This window comes from Ovis canadensis, chromosome 8 (assembly GCF_042477335.2).
Source record: "Ovis canadensis isolate MfBH-ARS-UI-01 breed Bighorn chromosome 8, ARS-UI_OviCan_v2, whole genome shotgun sequence".
Lineage (NCBI taxonomy): Eukaryota > Metazoa > Chordata > Mammalia > Artiodactyla > Bovidae > Ovis > Ovis canadensis.
Genome location: NC_091252.1, coordinates 84,539,584 through 84,562,229, shown reverse-complemented (window position 1 = coordinate 84,562,229; position 22,646 = coordinate 84,539,584). Strand labels below are relative to the sequence as shown.

The window sequence follows — 22,646 nt, the reverse complement described above, 5'->3', positions numbered from 1 at the left end:
CTGAAATACATAATTATCTGGTGCTTTTCGTAAGGAACAGTCTCTCTACCAGTTAAGACCAGCATTTTCATTTGTGGCTCCAGATCCTATCCTTTTTTTTCCTGTTTCTTTGAGAAAACCAATACCTTTTCTTTTCAGTCTCTCACTTCAACCTATGAATATGTTTAAGTCTTAACCATTTTAAACATACACCATGCGCAAATTCGTACCACAAAAATTTTCTTTACTAGTTAAGTCTTGTTCAGCAAGTATTTATTTACAAAGCTATTTATTAAAATTGCTACTCTATTCAAGGCACTGAGAATGAACTGGAGTTCCTGCTTTCGACCTATCCCTGCTCCAGTGAGGAACACAAACAGGCAAACAGAAGTCTGCAACAACAGTGCAAGGAGTAAACAAGCCATGCCAGGCCCTCTCTCTCCAACATCTGCGCCTTTCCAAACTTCTGCACTGAGCTGTAATGCTCTGGCCTCAACTTTACTTTAATCTGCCCTCAAGTTTCTTCCCTTGCTAACGGTTTCATTCAAATCACCAAATTCAATAACCTCTTCAGGATCCTTACCTATCATTTTGTAACAACTTTGCTGCTTGATTCATATATTTTTTAAAATAAATACAATCACATCTTCAAATGTACTCAGTTAAATTTTGCTTTTTAAAAGAAAGGTCACAGAATATTTTAAGTTTTATCGCGTGTGTGTGTGCCAAGTTGCTTCAGTCGTGTCCGACTCTGTGATCTGTAGCCGGCCAGCTTCCTCTGTCCAAGGGATTCATTCTCCAGGCAATACTGGAGAGCGCTGCCATGCCCTCTTCCAAGGGATCTTCCCGACCCAGGGATCAAACCTGCATCTCTTGCATCTTCTGCGTTGTCAGGTGGGTTCTTTACCACTACTGCCACCTAATTTACCATATCATTTGATCCTTATGAAAAACCAAGTAAGGCCAGGTATTTATTACTCTCCTTTGCAAGGTTCAGAAAAATTAAGTAATTTTCTGATCATCAAAACTCCAATAAGCAGCAGAGTTAGAGCCAGAAATGTAGTTGTAGCTTTCTAACTTCAGGCCCAGGGCTCCTTCCTCTATAGTTTATTAACTTGACTCATTAATTAAGTACTAACTTGAATGCTTTCTGATCATGCTCTTCTTGAAAACTTTTCTGGTCAACACTGCACATTCTTCTAGTTTCCAAGGTTCCTTGTTTCAGTGCTTCTTAATGTTTGTCAAAAGGATTTAAGTACAAACTATGACATTTCTTCTTTCACTTCTTCCTCCGGTATCTTATCTACACTTGTAGTACTAATCTAGGGAGAGGCTTCTTTAAGAAGCTGCTTTCTGTTCTGATGAAAATTAAACAATCAGAATCATAGAATTCAATGTTGAAAGGGCCTTTGAGATTTAGCCCAACATCCTTATTTAATAAATAGAAGAAAAACATAAAGTTCAACTCACACAAGTCACTAGCAGGATTTGAATAAAAGTTTAAGACAATATTTGCCTTTTTAAACTTATGAATCATAAAGTGTACACTTATACAGCATATTTATATATAGTAAACAGAAAGCAACTAAACAAATTTCAAGAGTAATGATTGGACCCTGTTTCATTTTTGTTAAAGATACTTGTCCATATTTCTAATATGACAATACTAATGTATGAGTCCATTCACCAAAGGTTTTTTTTTTTTAAGTCACAGAATGGCAATAAAGTTAAAACCCATTCAATTTCACAAACTCATGCATTAGTTATCTATCTTCCAGATTTTTAAAGGGGACCTGGGAATCAAAATTATACCACTCTCTAGCCTAATGCTTCCCATCTAGGTTGATAACCACAACCTTGTCTACAAAGCAGGAACAGATGCCACTAGACTGTCTGCTGAACACAGCCTAAAATAGGGCCTGGTATGTGGTAAGCACTGAAAACATGTCAGTTACCACTGCTTCTCCAGCAATTACTACTCCTGAATATATTCATATGATTATAAAAACAGCCATACTAATGATTCAGCCACACACACAAGCATCCTGTTAGAGGACCCCCTACCTTACTCCACTCCTTTCAGTCTATCGGCCAGGTTCTTTTTTTAGCAGGCAGAGCCACAATCCTACTTATATAGGAATACCTTTCCAACCACTCCCAAACTAGAAGTACTTTCATATCTCAACATCAGAGTCTACAGGCTCTGAAAATTAAGAGCTTATTTTAAAAGGAAATTTTCCACTGCAACACTTCTAAACTACTAAGCTTGTTTACCCATGATACAAAATACATGAAAAATAAAAGGTATCTCATGTGAAACAAGATTTTTTTTCCCTCTTAATTGTGCTGAAGTTTAAACTTAAACTTCCCCAAACTGGCTTCCCCTCTTCAACTTCCTGTTTTCATTAGAAATAGCAATTTTCTTGTTAACCTGAAAAATGAAATTACCTTTTCTCTTGCTTTCTTTTACTTTTCTCAACTGCTTCAAATTTCATCCATCCAATAACTAACATTCCTCAAAACACCACTCCTAAGACTCTCCTCACTGGATATTACAGTAAACACAGTTCACAATTACTGCCGTAGTTCCAAAATCTAAAAAGTTCTGAAAAGATTTCTTATTAAGTTTCATGTCAAAGCTCATCTGATAGTGGCAAAAATCTGCTTTGAACTGATGTGAAGCTACTTACAGGCTTTATTTAGCCTACTTACTGAAACATTTCCATTTTCCACTGCAGAAATACTAGTGTTTAAATGCTGGGTGATGCCTCAAACTTTGCTGGGGGTATTACATAATATACAATATATACACCCCAATTCAGGTGTCCTGTTCTTAACTTTCCTTTTGATACTTTCCCTAACACCACTCCATGCATTTCAGCCTTCACATCTGTCACCAAGTCCTATAGGTTCTTCTTTCCAAATATCACAACTGCCAATTCTGCTCCACCCCAACTGCTACCACATTATCCCGATCATCCGACTTAGAAATGACCAGACCCACAGCCTATATCCCAGCCATGAAGTCCTTCACATTTGACCAATCACGTATAGAAGAGCAGAGTAAGAGAGGTTCCTATATAACCACCCTAAATATTCCACTGCTTTGCACAAGAACTTAAGAAACTGGAACAGATACATAATAAGAGGGTAAAGACAGTGACTGTGGTATTATATTTGAACTTCTGTGCACTTTTAAAGTTTAGTTTATCTATAACTGTAAGCTAAGAAGAGGCTTTCTTTTCTCCAACTTGATGAAATTTAAAACAGTAAATGTACAGAGTAAATACACCATTTTGTTAAAACAACAAAAAAAATGAAAAATATACTAGGTTCCTCCCCTGTTTATCACTTCAACTAAAACTTTTCACTGTGGTTTTCAAGGACTTCCTTCTCCAGTTTGGTTCCACTGGAACTGGTACCTTGGACCCCCACTTGGCAGGGAGAAAGCTACATATCGCCTCTCAGAAAGACTTGAAATACATAAAACACAGTACACAGGATTACAAAGGCGGCCAGATTTATTTTAAATGAGTAAAATAAAATCAGTGATCACAAAGAAAATCAATTATACTGAAAATCACCAGTATTTTTCAGAACCCATATTTTTGATATATTTATGTATCAGCTTCTTTACTAACACCCAACATGTAAACTCCAGTGGGGTCTAATAACAACTAGTTTTAAAGTAGTAATTTGCATAAAATATATTCAGAGATAGCCAAAACAGTAAACATAATATTTGTGCTTTTTCTACGACTAATAAAATCACAGGACTGGTAATACTACTGTGCTTTACTGGTTAAAATCATAATAGAAGGAAAGGTTAAATTTCAGTTACAGGTTATTGCTAGTAACAATATAAAGAACTTTTCTTTTCATCTAAATGCAGGGACTCCTCTAAATTCTGTCCTCAGACCCTCTTCAGGGTTTTAGAATCTGGAGTAAAACCCTATTAAATCTAGTTACTTTAACTTCCCACTAGTCCCCACACTCAGAGAAATCTGAAATCTGGGCTTTGTCTAAACATGTTCAATCCTGTTTTCATTCTTGACTACACTACTGCTCTATCTTAGGATGTCAATTCTCCACCAGATGCTTGTCAAAATCTTAACTACCTTTTCAAAAGCAATTCAAATTCCATCTCCTTTCTGCATTCTTTTTCTACTGCTTCAGCCCACATGGATCCCTCCTTTTCCTAGAACTCCTAATGCGCGTGTGGATCAATGCTTCATGACCCAAAATGTAATTATTCTCTTAGAGCTCCACTTCTGTGTCTCTTCATCTAAAGTGTAAGATCCCTGGGGACATGGGTGACATACTTGTATATAGCGGCACTGCCTATATGTGTTACAGGCCCATGGAATGTATTCAGTGAAGAAACTATTCTCAGTAAGGGCTTCCCTGGTGGCTCAGATGGTAAAGAATCTGCCTGTAGTGTGGGAAACCTAGGAGCAATCCCTGGGTTGGGAAGATCCCCTGGAGAAGGGAATGGCAACCCACTCCCATACTCTTGCCTGGAGAATCCCATGGATAAAGGAGCCTGGTGGACTACAGTCCATGGGCTATAGTCCCAAAGAGTCGGACACGACTGAGTGACTAACTTACTCATTCTTAATAAACCAAGTAGTAGAAGATCATTTCTTTCAAAAGTTTAAGGATCAGAAAATGCATCAAGAGGACTGAAAATTCTACTAAGCCGCAAAACCAGACTCATAAGGGAAGTTTACTATTAATAATTCAACTCAATTAGAACCTAGATAGTCATATTATATTAAAAACTCAGAAACTTATTTACTAGGCAGTGATGAATTCCAAGTAATAAATCAGGGAAAGAGTGCTGAAGTGGGCATAAAACAATGATTCATTCAAAAAATACTAAGCATCTACTCTATGCTAGGCACAAATCCAGATTTCACAGATTCAATGGTTAAACAAACAAAAAAAAAAAAGATCCCCAAACAAGAATTTACTCTTAGACCGTAGACTAGGATCAGGGACTCCTGATTCTCATTCTGAAACTCTGGGACAAAAAGCAGAGCAGGAGATTAAGTTAGGGTGGAGACATGTTCTCAGAAGGCAGTTAAGTCATATAAAACATTATAAAGAAACAGATTTGGAGCTGTTTATATATATATAATCTACATAGTATATATAAAAATAGCATTAAAAGTTCTATATACATAAAGTCTATATGGAAACAGATTTCAGGATAAGTTTCAATTGTCTTATTTTAGAATACTTAATTGCCCAGTAATATTAGATGAATGAGGTATTACTCTACTCATTGATTAATGTTTTAATCACAAACACTTCATAATGTTTTATTTTTCTTCAAAGAGCCCAGCCAAGTTGCTCCATTTACTTTATATAAAAATAAAAAATTTATCTGTGACTATCCCAGAAGTGGGTGGGCGATAGTAATGGTGGTGAACATTACTCTAAGTAATCTTTTTGGAAGGTTCCAGAGAGGAGGCCAATGGGAATGTGGGCAGGAAACAAGAAGCTGCTCCGCAGCGCTTCAGCCTCCAGTGCTGATTCTGACCGGATAGAAACTGCCCTTCTTAAAGGGAAGCTCCCAGACTAATAGCATGGAATTCAGGGAGTGAGTGAGGGGGAGGATGAGTGGGTGGGACTGCAACAAATAAAGGAATAGTCTGACAGTGCCATGCTGCTAAAGCACCTTGCCCAAAACTCAACCCTCTGCCTCCCACACAATAATATATCTATATGTTAATTACCAATAGTACAGGACTGATTCTGAAGCTAGAAATCTCAAGGCCTTCAATTCTTTTCCTCACTATATGCAATCAGTGGCAAAGTTCTACTGATTACTCCTGCAAGTGTTTCTCGCACTAACCCCCCCTTCTCTTCCCACAACATCCTTGTTCCGGTCCCTGCTATCTGGACAACTGAAGTAACGCAGTAATCTCTTATCTGATAGCTTACTCCACTCTTCGGTCTTCTAAGCTATATTTCAGAGTGGCAACAAGATTTCTGGTTCCTGAAACACTGCTGGATCATGTCATTTTTCTTCCTAAGAGAGGTTAAGAGATTTTGCAGAACTAGACTGCAATGAATTTCAGTAGAAGGTGATGACATTGACCTAGGGAATAACGGAAAAGAGACTGGACAGGAAAAGAGGAGACACAAAGACCAAGAACTTACAACAAAGGAGTTAGAAAAGTTAGATAAAATGCAAGAAGGAACGGGACCAAGAAAGTCAAATGAAAAGAGGTATAACAATGAAGTTTTCATTTATTATTTTTATAACACACAGTTTACAATTTTGTAACAATGAGTAAGATCAAACATTTATATATGTGCTAAGCACTAGGTCAAATGATTTATAATGCATTTGCTCATTTAACGTTCTCAAGAATCCTCAGCTGACTACACACTGGTCTCCCTCAGAGAAAACAAGGATTATTTTATATAGCCCCCTGTCTTTTCACAACAATGCCTAAAACAGAGCACTAAACAATTTATATGCTGACTACGTTGGTGTCAACAATATGAGAGGAAAGCGGTTTTTCTTATAAACTTCATTAATGTTTCATGGACTAGCACAATATATACATGTATATACAGATATATACATGGTTTTCCAGGTGGCTGGACAGGCCCTCATGGCTGCAATGTGGGAGACCTGGGTTTGATCCCCAGGTCAGGAAGATTCCCTAGAGAAGGAAATGGCAACCCACTCCAGTATTCTTGCCTGGAGAATCCCATGGATAGAGGAGCCTGGCGGCCTGCAGTCTGAAGGGTTGCAGAATCGGACATGACTGAGCGACTTCACTTTCTTTCTTATTTTCCCAGGTGGCTCAGAGGTAAAGACTCAGCCTGCCAATGCAGGAAATGTGAGTTTGATCACTGAGTTGGGAAGATCCCTTGGAGGAGGAAATGGCTACCCACTCCAGTACTCTTGCCTGGGCAATCTCACGGACAGGGGAGCCTGCATGTTGCAGTCCATGGGTCGCAAAGAGTCAGACACGACTGAGCAACTGAGCATGCATGCACAGATATATACATACACGTACATAAACATACACACACAAAAAACACACACTAGAGATTTGGGAATAAAACACTATGGCTTTCAAAAATAACTGTTCTCCTGGGGCTTAAATATGAATTGGAACAGTAAAGGCTCAGGTATTTTTGTCTTATAAAGCTCAAGGGAGAAAAGGTATAGGAAAATGTTTTTTTAAAAGTATGTATAATCATTACTGAAAAGAAACATGGCTTATACCTCTACCATCAACCTGGAAATGAGGGGGGACTAGGTAAAAGGAAGATCAAAGTTACTTTCTTTTAAAATGTGTATAGGAAATTTCCAATGAGATACTACTATGGACCAAACTCTAAGCTCAACCTACTATTTACAACGTGTGCTCTGCATACAAGAACCTAGGCCAGGTTTAGATTTTGCAAAAATCCACTGTGTGTGCCTGTGCACTCAGTTGTGACCAACTCTGCAACCCCATGGACTGCAGCCCACCAGGCTCCATATGTCCATGGAATTCTCCAGGCAAGAATATTGGAGTTGGTTTCCTGGTGGCTCAGAGGGTAAAGCATCTGCCTGCAATGTGGGAGACCTGCCTGCTTCTATCCCTGGGTTGGGAAGATCCCCTGGAGAAGGAAATGGCAACCCACTCCAGTATTCTTGCCTGGAGAATCCCATGAACAGAGCAGCCTGGTAGGCTACAGTCCACAGGGTCGCAAAGAGTCGGACATGACTGAGCGATTTCACTTCACTTTCATTTCCTCCTCCACGGGATCTTCATGATCCAGGGATAGAAACTGCATCTCTTGTGTTTCCTGCACTGGCAGGGGGATTCTTTAAAACCACTATTACTATGAAAAAAGAACAAATAACAAGAGGCAAAATGTGTGCGTCACTGACCTTGGGTTAGTAATGTCGCTATGTTTGGGTGTACTTTTCGGGGGTATAATGTTTGCTTGAAAGCATCAGGGCACTACTCAGAAAAGACTTTTGACCATAATTGACACTGTGGAATCTCAAAAACACACTTTCAAAAGCAAGTAAATCTAACAGCTTTAAACTTTAGTAATATGTGTGTTCACTCATTCATTCATAAATATTTACATAGAGCTTACTGTACTAAGGCATTGTACTAATGCTGTAAAACCTTATTCAGTGGGAGAAACTGAAAAATAAACAGAATATTATAATGTAATATGGCAAACCCTGTAACAGGGGAAATAATGTGCTAGAGATATTTATATTATAAATAAGAAAAGATCATTAATTAGCTACAACAGAAAATATCATACCACTTAAAAAGCATTTTCCAGAATACCTTAATAGGAAGAAAACATATCTGAATGGAACTCAGAGGATATCTTTTTATCAAGTTTGTAAACTGAGGCTCACCCTTTCCCTTTACCAATTTAATTCTGGCTCTAAGTCAAAAGTCTTAAAAAAAAAGTCTCTCCTTGCTATCTATTTTGCATTTTCGTTTTTGATCTTTCTCTCTGGCTGTTTTCTCTACAAAAGAAATGTTGCCTCAGAAAGCCTCTCAGCCACTTAATAATAGTATCAAAACTTGTCTACAATATGCATAAACTTCTTACTTTGTTTACAAAGATTTAGGACAAAGCTCTCAAAATTAATAAGGCACATGTGTCTATACTACTATTATAGCCATCCACTTATCAAATAAGCATGATTAAATACACATTACAATAAACATATATCTCCCAAATTGTCTCCCAATCACACAATTTCTGGTGCATTTAATGTGAGATAAGGCAACAGAAAACAAAGATCACGGAATCTGGTCCCATCACTTCACGGGACATAGATGGGGAAACAGTGGAAACAGTGTCAGACTTTATTTTTTGGGGCTCCAAAATCACTGCAGATAGTGACTGCAAACATGAAATTAAAAGACGCTTACTCCTTGGAAGAAAAGTTATGACCAACTTAGACAGCATATTCAAAAGCAGAGACATTACTTTGCCAACATAGGTTCATCTACTCAAGGCTATGGTTTTTCCAGTGGTCATGTATGGATGTGAGAGTTGGACTGTGAAGAAAGCTGAGCGCCGAAGAATTGATGCTTTTGAACTGTAGTGTTGGAAAAGACTCTTGAGAGTCCCTTGGACTGCAAGGAGATCCAACCAGTCCATTCTGAAGGAGATCAACCCTGGGATTTCTTTGGAAGGAATGATGCTAAAGCTGAAACTCCAGTACTCTGGCCACCTCATGCGAAGAGTTGACTCATTGGAAAAGACTCTGATGCTGGGAGGTATTGGGGGCAGGAGGAGAAGGGGACGACAGAGGATGAGATGGCTGGATGGCATCTCAGTGAACTCCGGGAGTTGGTGATGGACAGGGAGGCCTGGCGTGCTGTGATTTATGGGGTCGCAAAGAGTCGGACATGACTGAGCTGAACTGAACTGAAGGCAACAGTGTTAATAAACAAAACAATTCAAATTTTCACAAAGTTTTTCATGTGCTGGGATAATCACGTTTTTTTGCTAATAAACCTTAAATAACAGTATAGTAAAAAGGTTATAGGTTAAAATTTTTAATAAATGTCACTGTAATTTCTCATACATCAGCTCAACTGATGATTCTAATTTCTATTTCCAGCCTGAATTTCCTTCTTGAATTCCATTTTGTATTTCAAATTACCTACTTGATAGGTCCAGTTAAATGTCTAGTAGGCCTTTCAAAGTTAACATGTCCAAACAAAAACCCTCTTGATTGTCCAGCCCAACTTGTTACTTCACTGTCTTCCCCAACTCAGTCAACAGCAACTCCACACTTTCAAATGCTTGGGCCAAAAATCTCTGAGTAGGCCTTGACTGCTTTTTTATGCCTCAGACCCAATTCATCAACATATCCTGCCTGCCACTCAGGGTTTGTAACATATCCAAAATCTGCCCTCTTCATGCCGTTTCCTGTTGTTACTGTGGTCCAAGCCACTATCAGCTCTCATTTAGATAACTGCAGTAATTTCCAATATGGCTTCCCTGTTGACATCTTTGCCCTGCCCTTAGTTTATTTCGCAAAGAGCTGCCACAGTAAATCTTTAAAAAGGGAAGTTACCATCAGTTAACAGTTTAAACAAGAAAAACCATATGACCGTATCAATTGACATAGAAAAACCACTTGAAAAATTTCAATACCCAGTCATGATAAAAACTCAAATGAGGAAAAGACAGGCACCTACAAAACACCTACAGCTAATGTGTACTTAATGGTGGTAGACTTAATGCCTTCCCTTGAGATCAGGAATAAGACTAGCTTGTCTAATCTCCCCATGCCTACCAAACACAGTACTCAAAGTACTTATCAGAGCAGTAAGGTCAGAAAAGAGAATAAAATTCACTGGAAAAGAAGAAACGTAACTGTCTATTCACAGATACATTAGAAAACTCACACAAAAAAATTATTAGAATTTATTAGGTTAGCAAAGTCTCAGGATACAGAATCTACTCACAGAAATCAACCACATTGTTATAAACTATAATAAACTAGAAACCAAAATTTAAAACACAATATCATTTATGACTGGTCCAAAAAAAAAAAAAGTGCTTAGGTACAAATCTAGCAAAACATATATAAAATGTGTGTCTGTTAGAAGCTATAAAATGCTGATCAAAGAAATCAGACAATCTAAATATAAGGAGAGATATAAACTGGGTTATGGATTGAAAGATTTTATTTTATTTTTAACAAAATAAAGATATCAATTTCCCCTAAATAGATCTAAGGGTTTAATGAAATTCCTACCAAAATTCCAGCATTTTTTTTAATAGATCCTAGATTTTACATGGAAAGGAAACAGAATAGTTAAAAACAATTCTGAAAAAGAATTAGGGAAATTTCACTACCTGGTTTTAGGACTTACCATACAGCTACGGTTACCAAGAAAATGAGATACTAGTACAGGGATAAACACAAACATCAATAGATCAGAATAGAGAATCTAGAAGTAGACCGTCATAGCACAGCCATCTATCTGATTTTTGACAAAGATGCAAAATTAATTCAATGGAGGAAGGGTAATTTTTTTTCAACAAGTGGTATTGTAACAGCTGATCATTTCACAGACAAAAAATGAAATTCAATCTAAACTTTATACCTTTATGTGAAAATTAAGTAAAAATGGGTCACAGATCTACATATGTAAGGTGTAAAGCTTTTCAGAAAACTTTTAGAAGAAAACAGGAGAAAATCTTTGGAACCTAAAGTTAGGGAGATATTAGACTTGATAACACAAAAACAATTCATAAAAGAAAAAAGATAAATTAGACTTCATACTTATTTTCTTTGCAAAAGCCTCTATTAAGAAGATGAAAAAGTAAGCTACAGACCAGGAGAAAATATTTGCAAATCACATATTTGACAAAGTGTTTCTATCCAGAATATATAAATAACTCATTAAACTCAACAAGAAAACAATCACATTAGAACATACACAGAAGACCTGAACAGACACTTCACAGAGGATATACAGACATCAAACAAGCACACGCAAACACATTCAACACCATTTGCCATTAGGGAAACACACACTAATGTTACAATGAGCTATCACTACGTATCTATTAGAATGGCTGAAATAAAAAATATCCTGACAGTATCAAATGCTGACAAGGATGCAGAAAAATTTTATCTCTTACACACTGATGGTGGGAGGGTAAATTCAGCCATTCTGGAAAAGTGGCAGTTTCTTATAGAGTTAAATATATATTTATCACACAACCCAGCAACTGTACTCCAGGGGACTTATCCTAGAGAGATGAAAACATATTTTACCTGCAAAACTGTTCACAGCAGCTTTGTGTTTATAGCCCCAAACTAGAAACACTAAAGTCCTTCAGTCAACGACTGAACTAATTGTGGTACACCATACAAGGGTACCCTTCCAACTTCCTCCCTGGAGAAGGGAATGACAACCCACTCCAGTATTCTTGCCTGAAGAATACCATGGACAGAGGAGCCTGGCGGGCTACAGTCCATGGGGTCTCAAAGGGTCGGACATGACTGAGCGACTAAAACACACAGCCACAAAGGTACACTTCTTAGAATTAAAATGGAACGAACCACTGATACAAGAAACAACTAGGATGCATCTCAAGGGTCTAATGCTGAGGGAAAAAAGCCAATCTCAAAAGATCACACAATGTATGATTCCACTTTTATAACACTCTCCAAGTGACAAAATTACAGTGATGGAGAATAGATCAGTGGTTAAGGCTGGGTAGTACAGAGGAGTTTCTTAGTGCTGACGGAACAGATCTAGTTCTGTATCCTGACTGTGAGGGTTATATGAATTTACATAGAAGAAAATAATATAGAATTACACACACATAGCCACTCTCAAATTATATTCTAACAAGTGAGAGGAGGGGAAAAGGCAAATAGCTCATGTTTTAAAACCCTTCAGTGGCTTCTAAGCTCATCCTAAATACTAAAATCCCCACTGCAATCTAAAGGCACTACACGAAAAGCACATACTCACTAGGATCTCATCCACAATTCTCCCACTCTCAATTCCAACCACACTGGTCTTCTTGCTCTTAGAACACAGCAGGCATGCTCCCACCTCTCTATTTAGAAAGTTTTATCTTTATTACTTCACCCAGATACCTGCTCAAATGTCATCTAATCAGAGAAGACTTCCCAGTTGTTACCGCTCCCCACCACACATAAAGTGGTGTCTTCTTCTTTCTCTCTCTATAGGAACCACAAAACCATGAACAGAACTCAAGTATCTTCCTCACCTGTGCCCCTGGCATGTTCTTGTATTGATGACTGGCAGGCATTACACTTTGCACCCAGGTACTCAAGCCAGGGCGTGTGAGATTCTTACCTTACTTCACACTCAGTACTCTCAAATTCATCACCCACTCTTCTCCTTAATTACAGCCTTAACTCATCTCTTCATCAATTCTCAAATAAACGGTTATAAAGCTACCTCTTCCACCCCACCCCCAGCTCCTAAATATTCTCTACTCTAGAGCCAGAGAAATCTTTCTAGAATGTTAATTTAAACATTCCATCATTTATGGGATGAAGTCAAATCTGCTTTATAGAGTACACAAGTATTTTCATGCTCTGCTCATTTTCTACCTCACTTCCGATTAACCCACCACTGGTACTTAATACACTGTACTGAGCAGGCGTGTCCTCTCCTACCTCCATCCTTTACGCATGTTGTTCTGACTGAAATGGCCTTGCTTCTCCCAAAGTCTCCTCTTCCTTGCCTATCTGGCACACAGATTGCGTCACTTTTCCTAGGAAGAATTCCCTCTCATATCTTTCCTTCCCTCACAGGGTCGGACACTCCCTCCTGTAGATCCCTAAAGTGTCTTACATCGAACCTGGTCACTGCATTTGCTAGTTTGTATACCTGTCCCTTGAGGGCAAGGACACATCTTACTCATCTTTCCAGTCTCATCACCAAGCAAAGTACCTGGCACACAAGCAGGACTCAAAACTAATTCAAAACTACTGGATAGGTGAATTAGGTTGACTAATAAAGCAGACTTGACTCGTGGTGAGAGGATGAATCAGGCAAGACTTCTTGGGTTAGTCAGCTATTGTGCACAGGTGTATCAGAGAAGGCATATGAAACAAACTCTAAGGAGTTTCTATTCTTTTGGTCATGTATTACCCTACAGAAGTTGAAGTACTGATTCTTCAGCTTGGTTAGGCTAAGATCACCAGTTCCATTTTCCTGTGAACCAGTTTCCTTCCTCAAAAGAATATAATGGATTTATTTCATTCACAAAGCTACGGCAAGGACTCCGAACCATCATCCTATAAATTCACGCTGGTGTCCACGAAGAGGAGGAGGATGTCTCACTCAGGGCAACCTCACCTCAGCTAGAGAAATCTCAAGAAAAAGAAAAATCAAGCTCAACCAACAGGTGTCAATACATTTTCATATGTAAAAAAGAACTGGCTTTGTGGAAATGGGAAGTTTTTTTTAAACTTCATTTCCACATGTTTATTTTTCCATTTCCTTTGAAAATCATCATAAAGCAGCAAACAGCAGGTTTACACTTGTCACAAGGTAAACATCAAATTACTCTCAATGCAAATACACAGTGCCTGATGTTCAACTTTTGATGACAGTGATCCCTTAAGGTATCTTGAGAACTTTCTCTCTTTAATTCTAGTAACTACTTAACTGTGACCCCTACATACATCAGCTTGTGTCCCAAAAAGTAGATGCTCATGTTCATCTGGTCATCAATACTCTTTTAAAAAGTAACCCAAGCAATTTTACCACAATGTACTTAATGAATTAAAATGCAACACATACTCTGTTCTGAATTCCTTTTAAAAAGTAGATTTTCTTGCCTATATTACTACCTTCTCTGTAATTATTTTCTAGTGATAACTCACCACCAATAAAAGCTGATGAAAAGAAAATGTTAGTATAAGCATAACTGTGTAATACAAGTATATTACTAATCTGTTAAATATTATTTATACAAATAGCAATTAATACTCACTAGTAGAGCAAAATATTCTACAACCACCACCAGTTCGAGGAATTAACATAAAAAACTTTTAGAAAAAAATCAAAGCAAAAAAATCAGTCAATCCAGTAATAAACATCAGGAAATTTAGCACTAAATCTTTTCTGAATGTGAAATATGGACATAGAAAATAATATTATTGAATTAAAAAAATACTGGTGATGTTTTATTTCACCCTTGGTCTAAAGAGTTACTGTAAATTAAATAACATAGAAGTTACTTCCCTTTTATTTTTCTTGTTGAGAAAAATGAATTGAACAGGTATCCTGAGAGAAAAACCTAACAAAACTAAATTACAAGTGTAAAACTGCTTCCCATTATTTAAGTATAGTTAACTTAAGTGAAAATTTGCTTTTTTGCCCTTTTTTCACCTCAATAATACACTGTCATCTGTTATTCTCCCAGAATCTTGTCTTCTGCACTAGCCAAATAGACAAGTTAAATGATCAGAATCAACCCCCCAGAAACTCTGAAGTTTTTGATAATAGCACCAATCTCTAGAATATACCTCAGTATGTGGTATATTGCTTTTGACTTACATTGAGGCAAGCATGGGCAGGGGCTGGTTGCACGGGTCACAGATTTTCTTTAACAGATGGATTCTTTTGAATCATTTTATTAAAAACAATCAGCATTCATGTTTCCACCAAAATCTTTTAAATCCTACACTTTGTTACTCTTGCTTCTTCTCTCTGTGGGACCATTCCAACCTCTACTTTATTCCATTTGGCTTCTGGCTTGTACAAGGACTGTGTTTTGCTTTGTTCTTTTTTTTCTTAAATGAAACAAGAATACCATTTTTTTAATAAGGCAATTAAAATATTACAAATTCTTAAAATGCCCTTATCTACATTGTACCTGTTTGTGGATAAATCAAGACTTTCTTTCTGAAGCCACTCCAGCTGACAGCCTGTAGTAGTATCCCTTTCCAGTGGTAGGTTTTGTTACAGTTAAAAACAAGCAAACAAGCAAAATCCCACAAGAGTATAAAAATATTCAATTGCAGGTATTCCTAGCTCATTTCTAAAACAAATCTGAATATCAAGCAATTTGTTTCTATAAATCTTCAAAAAAAATCTTGGCTTTTTTTTAAGCCAAGAAATAATTTACATAAATGACTAAAGATCTTAGACCTTAGGGAAGTCTTCAGTTTTAGGAAAGCTAAAATTATTACTGTATTCATTAGGCAGAGAATAACTTGCCACAGAACAGGAAAAAGCTGACTGATGCTAAGATTTAAACATCTGAAAAATGGTTACTGGTAAGGGTGGGGTGGGGTGGGGTGGGATGTTTTCCCTTTTCCATGAAAACACCAATATTCTCCACATCATAGAAATGTAAGAAATTGACTGAGCCATTTAATTTATAATGACAGTATAAATCTACAGTTTCATTGAAATTGCCTTAAAGAGACAGACAAGAGATAAGAGTGAAAAATTATGTGTGAATTATTTTTTCTCCTCTGCTTTAAAAATTGCTATTCACTTTTTTACTTTAATGTCAATAACTTCATATGAATAGGTTCACAACTACTAATCTAGTTGTAAAATAAATGATTTCTTCCTTCTAATCTCTAGGATCTTTTTCAAACTTTTGGCTAAATTGAAAAAAAAAAATGGCATTCAGAACACTCTGTGTGATACCTCAGTCTGTGCTTAAAACAAGAGATTTAAAGGCTTACGTCCAGCGCAAGCACTTTTCGAAATCAAAAGGTGCTCACTACCAAAAAGAGTTGTGATACCAAAGGAACACTATCACTAAGAGTCTTTCAGCACTGAACACAAAGTATTTCTTGAGCTCCAAAGCACAGGCCAGGCACTGAAGATATGGTGAAGTCAAGCCTGAAAGGAAAGTGAGACATGATTTCCCAGGCTAAAAATGAGAAACAATACCTGCAATCTGACAGACCATTCCTCTCTTTCTTCAAAAAACTTATCCACAATTAGCATTATTTTCTCTTTGTAAAGTTTTCCTTAATACTTTGTGAATACTTTGGATTACCCCCATCACACAATAAAGGCATAATAATTAAAGAAAAAGTGAACATTTACTGAATACTTGACTGTGCTAAAGGTTTCACAGTGTTTCCACCGACCCTATACAATATTTTTATCTACTTCTTAAAATGCTGATATCCAGCTTATTAATAAGATCAGTCACCATGTGTTTTCAGCATAAAGACCAGGTTTACTCCTACAGCATACTGATTCGACAATATGCACAAACTCCCCAGAAAGTTTGACTACAAATTACAGTTGAGTTTTAATTAACCTCATTCTACCAGAGAAGAGTGGTACCTGTTCAAATACAATGTGTATCAAACAATCTCCCCCACAGCGCTGTGAAAGCTTCTTGGAAGGGTTACCAACTTCAACTATGTTTGTTTTATAACAGAACTCCAGATAAGCAACAGACAAAAAAGTTCCAATTTATCAAGCCCCTTCTATAAATTAGATAATTTACACAAACTGTATAATTTATCATAACAACCTTATAGATACACTCATTTTACAGAGATGAAAATAAGCTCAAAGAGGCTGAGAAATTGTAGTTGATCTCAAATCACAAAGCTATTAAGCAGCAAAATCAGGATTGAAACCAGTATAGCTGACTCCAAGTTTTCTATTGAGCCAAAAAGCAGCTTTCTGAAGCACTACCAACACCAAACTGCTATTAATTAAAACTCTGAAGTATAAACATAATGTCGTTCCCAAGTTATGAAATATAGGCTTAAAAGAAAAAATTTATGTATGGGAGTTTTTGTTTCTGAAATCAAATATAATATCCATTATGCAGTTTTTAAAAGAGCAGATAGGCGATGTCTGTTCCCCAACCCCCTTTTCTGTCTTACATTTCTCCACAGTACTTTTCTTTCCCAGACACACTTGATTTTCCTCATTTATTATGTCTTCCACTACTAAAATGTAAACTACACGAGGACAGAAATCCTGTCTATGTTATCCAGTTGTCATTTCCAACATCTCGAAGAGTCCTGGCACATATTAAGTGCTCAATTAATATTTGTGAAACAATAGAAAACCTGACACCCAGTAGGTATTCAAGAAATATTAGTTTCTCTTTTCTTTTACTATGTAGGAAATACTAAAAAGGTTAATGTTAAGATATTAAAGGCCAAAAGAAATTTACCACTTCCTTGATACCAAATTTTGAGCTGAAACAGATTATAAGTCCAATAAAATTTCTTGTTAAAATAAAATGTTAAGGAAAATCAAAAAAAGACACATTCAGCAAAGTTTCATTTAGCAAACATCCTCTATTGGGGTCTACATAAATTATATTTCAAACAAAGCACTTTTTAAAGTGCCAAAATTTAAATCAATTTTCATAGAAATCCTTTGTTGAAATTAATATTCACAGTTTTGATTTGTGGCAATTCTGATGTCTATCTCCTTCCAAAACATTAACTTCTCAGCTGACACATTTTACTGTGCTTTTTAATAGAAGCCCATTCCTTTAGGATTCAGAAATTAAAAATTAAGCATATTTTGTAAAATGAGTCAATAAAAATCAGTCTAAATGAAATGAGTAACTTTAATGCTGGAAGGCTAGTATTAAGTACTCCTTAATACCAAACGATGTGTTTTAAGGAATGGAATACTTAAAAAAAACTAAGAAAAAGAGAGCCATTCTTAATCTCTGACTCTATCAAGATCACAGGCAAGTTTAGTAGTTAACTAAAGGGAACATGTGCTTCCCTGGTGGCTCAGACGGTAAAGAATTCGCCTACAATGCAGGAGACCTGGGTTTGACCCCTGGGTTGGGAAAATCACCTGCAGGAGGGCATGGCAACCTATTCCCTTATTCTTGCTTGGAGAATCCCATGGACAGAGGAGCCTGGTGGGCTATACAGTCCATGGGGTCGCAAACAGTCAGACATGACCAAGTGACTAAGCATATCACAAAGGGAACATAAAGCACAGTACTGGCTACCCCTGAGTACTTACTCAGGGATTTTAGCTTTCTGATTAAGTCAGTGGCCTTGGTTCAGTGGTAAAGAATCTGCCTGCCAATACAGGAGATGCAGGTTCAATCCCTGTATCAGGAAGATCCCCTGGAGAAGGAAATGGGAACCTACTCCAGTATTCTTGCCTGGAGAATTCCATGGACAGTGGGGTCTGGCAGACTACAGTCTATGGGGTCACAAAAGAATTGGACACGACTTAGGGAGTAAACAACATTCTGTCATTCACCATAAAAAAATGAAATCTTAAAATAGTATATAAGTATTCTGGAAATATGAGCCAGAGGCAAAGAAGTAAGAACATATGAATACATATGTTTAGATTTCATATGATTTCAGTCACCAAATCCTTATCATCTTAATACAGAGGATTAAAAATTACTTACTACTAGCATTCCAGCATTAAAGTTAAGCATTTCATTCAGACTTTCATCGATTTTTATTGACTCATTTTTTAAAATATGACATACAGACTGCGAGTCTATCAAAAGATTCAGACCAAATCTCCTTACAGCAGTCCAGCATGGTCACTTTCCTGTGCTGGCACCCACCACTCTTCACATCTCCATTTTCCTAGTTGCCTACAACTGTCCATCTAATCCTCTACTAGCATCTTAGCCCCTACCTTCTTCCTCATTACTATTTTGCCCCATTTTCACATTTGCCTCTGTTATTACCTCATAATCCCTCTATTTTACAGAGTCCCAATCTTAGATGGATCAAATGAAGATGACATTAGTGACATAATGGAAAAGTGCTACTATTGTTCTCCTTTGGGCCACAGGAGCCTGGCCAGGTAGAGATACAAAGGAACTGAAGCTTTCTTGAATTATAGTTTAATTCACAAATTTTATATGTTGTAAAGATTATCAGGAACTTTTTTCCAAAAACATCTACAACAATGTAAAACATTGCCTTTTAACGTATGTTGATAATTGTTAAAAAATAAAATTTTAGTCTTGAGTTTATACAATTTAAAAAAAAATGCTGTTTCAGAAAATTCACACATTCCTCATGGGACTTTTTGGGCACAGAAACCCACAGAGTTTCATGCAAATGGTGTACATTACACCTATTTTGCACAGTGCCATATGTTCATAGATACATATGTCGATTTTATCCTAAATAGTATTTTGAAAAAGAATTTTCCTTACAGAGAAATGTACAGAAGTATAATAAATTTTTATTTCTGTCAGGACATAAGACTAATCATTTTAAGACAGTTACCCAAGTGTAATGTGTTACTAATACTAAATAAGCAATACTCAGTAATAATGTAATTGGGGATCTGAGTAATGCTTACTTTGTAGTTTAAAAACCTCCTGATTTCATTAGATGCAATAATTATATGCAAGGTTTAAATAATATCATTAGCTGAAGGCAAGTGCTTCTTTCCAGTAAAGAGAGGACCAAATATAGGTGTTATTTCAATCAGATCAGATTAAGTTAAAACATTTTTCAGAAAATTTCTACCAGATGAGACTGTTTATACACTTAACAAGTTACAAAAGCACAGGCTGCACCATGTGACAGTTTACTAAAGAGAAGGGAAAGGCATGCATTCATCAGGGTTCCCTGAGAATGGTTTTGAACTCAAGAAAAGGTATTCCACTTGCCCAAAAGAAAAATGAAGTAACAGTATATGCAGTAGATGACTAAGTCATCCAATTAACACATTCAACTTTCAGTTGATCCTTTAAAGATTTCAATATTAAGCACCCTCTATTAGAAACTGATAAGACTTAAGGGGGGAAAAACCAACAGAAGTTCTGAATCACTGGAATTTTTATTCTATTTCCTGTTAACACGCTGATAGTGCCATCATTCAATATATTCGTTCCATACACTTTTTTAAAAAAGCTATAGATCCTTTTTAAACGTGACCCTTTTAAAATTTGTAACTCATTTATCTAACAATTCCTCCCATTGTTTCTAATTTAAGTGCTCAGCCAAAGCACACAAGAGGAAAAGCATGTCTGTCTTTATTAGAAAATGTAATGGTTTCAAAATCTAAAGTTTCAAACTGGGATTAAAAGCAAGCACGACTTCACTGTTACAAGGAATTCAAAGATATTTTTTAAAAGGTGTCAATACTCTGCCACTGTATGAGGAGTGTGGTAAGCAGTAGTAGTATAAAAACTGAAAGCAAAATTCTGTTCCATGCCCACCAAAATTCCCGGCCAAATCCGAAATTGCATAATGAGCAACATACTCTTTAGAGTGAGCAAAAGCACAAAGTGATTCCTTTCATAAAAATGTGAATCAACCTGACCTTAAAGTCTGACACTTTTACAAACCTACCTAAAACAGACAAAATGGATGCAAAATTATACTGCCTCACTGTTGCCTCAAATACGACCTTAGTGTTCAAGAACTTTCCAATGAAATAGAGCACTGAAAACAGCCTCGTACTGGCGACCCGAAATTCACGGACTCCTGAGAAACCCCCGGGAAGCTGCAAATTCCCTCCACCCTCCTGGAAACCCCTCTTATCAGAAACATTTGAAGAATTTCTCCACAACAATTAAGCCGACTTGAAGAATGGAAACCTAACATCTCAAATATACTATATATGGAATGAAACATGGCCAAACACATAAATACAAACGCACACGGTCTCTGACACTGTGGTACACTACCCTGCCCGGGCCATCCCACAGCATCAGCCACAGAAAGATACACCTGTCACCTGTTCGGCGATACCCAGACCCTTCCAGCCTCCTGCCACAACCACAGTCTTAGGGTTTGAGACTGATCGGACAGAAAGCTAGAATTATCTATCCACTGAAATCTAGGGGCCACAAGTTCCCAGAGGGGCTGGCTCCCCACTTGAAAAAAGGCTGCAGAAAACCAATACTGGAAAGGGAAACGACGGTCTCCCCTCCACTAGCACCACCAGATTCCCTCGGTCTTTCCCCTCGCCCCGAAGTCATCTTGATTCGGGCCACAACTCTCCCCCAAAAGCTTTCTCCTTCCCCCACCCCCCATCTCACACATGCCAAAGGGGCGGACCGGGGGGCACCCGTGCAGGCAGGGGCCCTCCCCACCCCCCTGGCACCCTCCCCCACCCGGGGCTCTCCCGGCGCCCGACTCCAATGAATCTCCCCCTCCCCCTACACACTTACTCCCCGGAGCCCAGGCCCGGCCCGATGCTCCCCACCCCCGGCCGCTCAGGAGGACTTGGGGGGGCCTCCCTCTCTACCTCGCCACTGGGGAAGGAAGGAGGCGGAGGAGAGGAAGAGTGAGAGGAAGAAGCGGACGCCCCGCAAGGGCCTCGCGAGTCGGCAGAGTCCCTTCCAGATGAAGAGGGGGGGCTGGTGCGGGGAAATGAGGGGAGAGCCGGGACTGGGGGTCCCGCCGAGGCCCGGCAGCGCTGTCCGCTTACCCTTCGCCGCCGCCGCCGCTTCCCCCTCCTCCTCCTCGGCCGCCGCCGCCTCTCCCACTAGGGCAGCCGTCTCCACCGTCGCCGCCGCCGCCTCCACCACAGCCGCCGCCAGCGCCGCCGCCGCCTCCGATTCCACCCGGCAGGGGGGACACCTCAGCCCTCCCTCCCTCCCCACTCAGCCCCTCCGATCGGCCGCCGCCGCCGCCAACTCCCTCCGGCCGCCGCCGCCGCCGCCGCCGCCGCTCGTGGCTGAGGGGGAGGGGAGGGGGGTCGGGCTGGGTCGCCCCGCCGGCGGCCGCTGCAGATCAAAAACGATGGCTGGGTGGCGTCGCCGCTCCCCGTTTCTCCGCTCCAGCTCGCTCGGCCTCCCTACCTCCCTCGGCCCCCACCCCCCTCGCGCTCGCCTGCCCTCCCCCCACCCCCCCAGCTCTCGCTCGCTCTCGCCGCGGCTCCGCCAGCCCAGTGCAAATCAAAATACTGTCACACAATATGGCGGCGCGGCCGCCGGCAAACACCGCGAGATCTGCGGCCGCTGCTGAGGCGGCGGCTGTGACGAGGCCTTCCCTCAGTCGGGTGGCGGGGGAGCGGCCGGCGGCGGCGGCAGCAGCGGCGAGGGGATGCTCTTTCTCCGCCCTGTACCCCTCCCCCGACACTCGCAGCCTCCACGCCCGCCCTGCGAAGGCTGGAGCGAGAAGGTTGCTTGGCCGCCCGGATAGGCGCGGGCGGCCGCCGGGGCTGTGCGGGAACGGGCGCCGAGGCAAACGGCTC

General features: G+C 39.1%; 1 protein-coding gene across 2 annotated transcripts in view; it reads right to left on the bottom strand.

The window, feature by feature from the left end:
- Nucleotides 1–22,405, bottom strand: part of TAB2 (TGF-beta activated kinase 1 (MAP3K7) binding protein 2) — an 86,598-nt gene extending 64,193 nt beyond the window's left edge. Inside the window, exon 1 of one of the 2 annotated variants that reach the window (XM_069598662.1) lies at nucleotides 21,879–22,405. The gene's annotated coding sequence lies outside the window, so the exon portion shown is untranslated. The remainder of the gene's footprint in view (nucleotides 1–21,878) is intronic. The other variant, XM_069598661.1, reaches the window with a different exon arrangement.
- Between the last annotated feature and the right edge of the window lie 241 nt (nucleotides 22,406–22,646).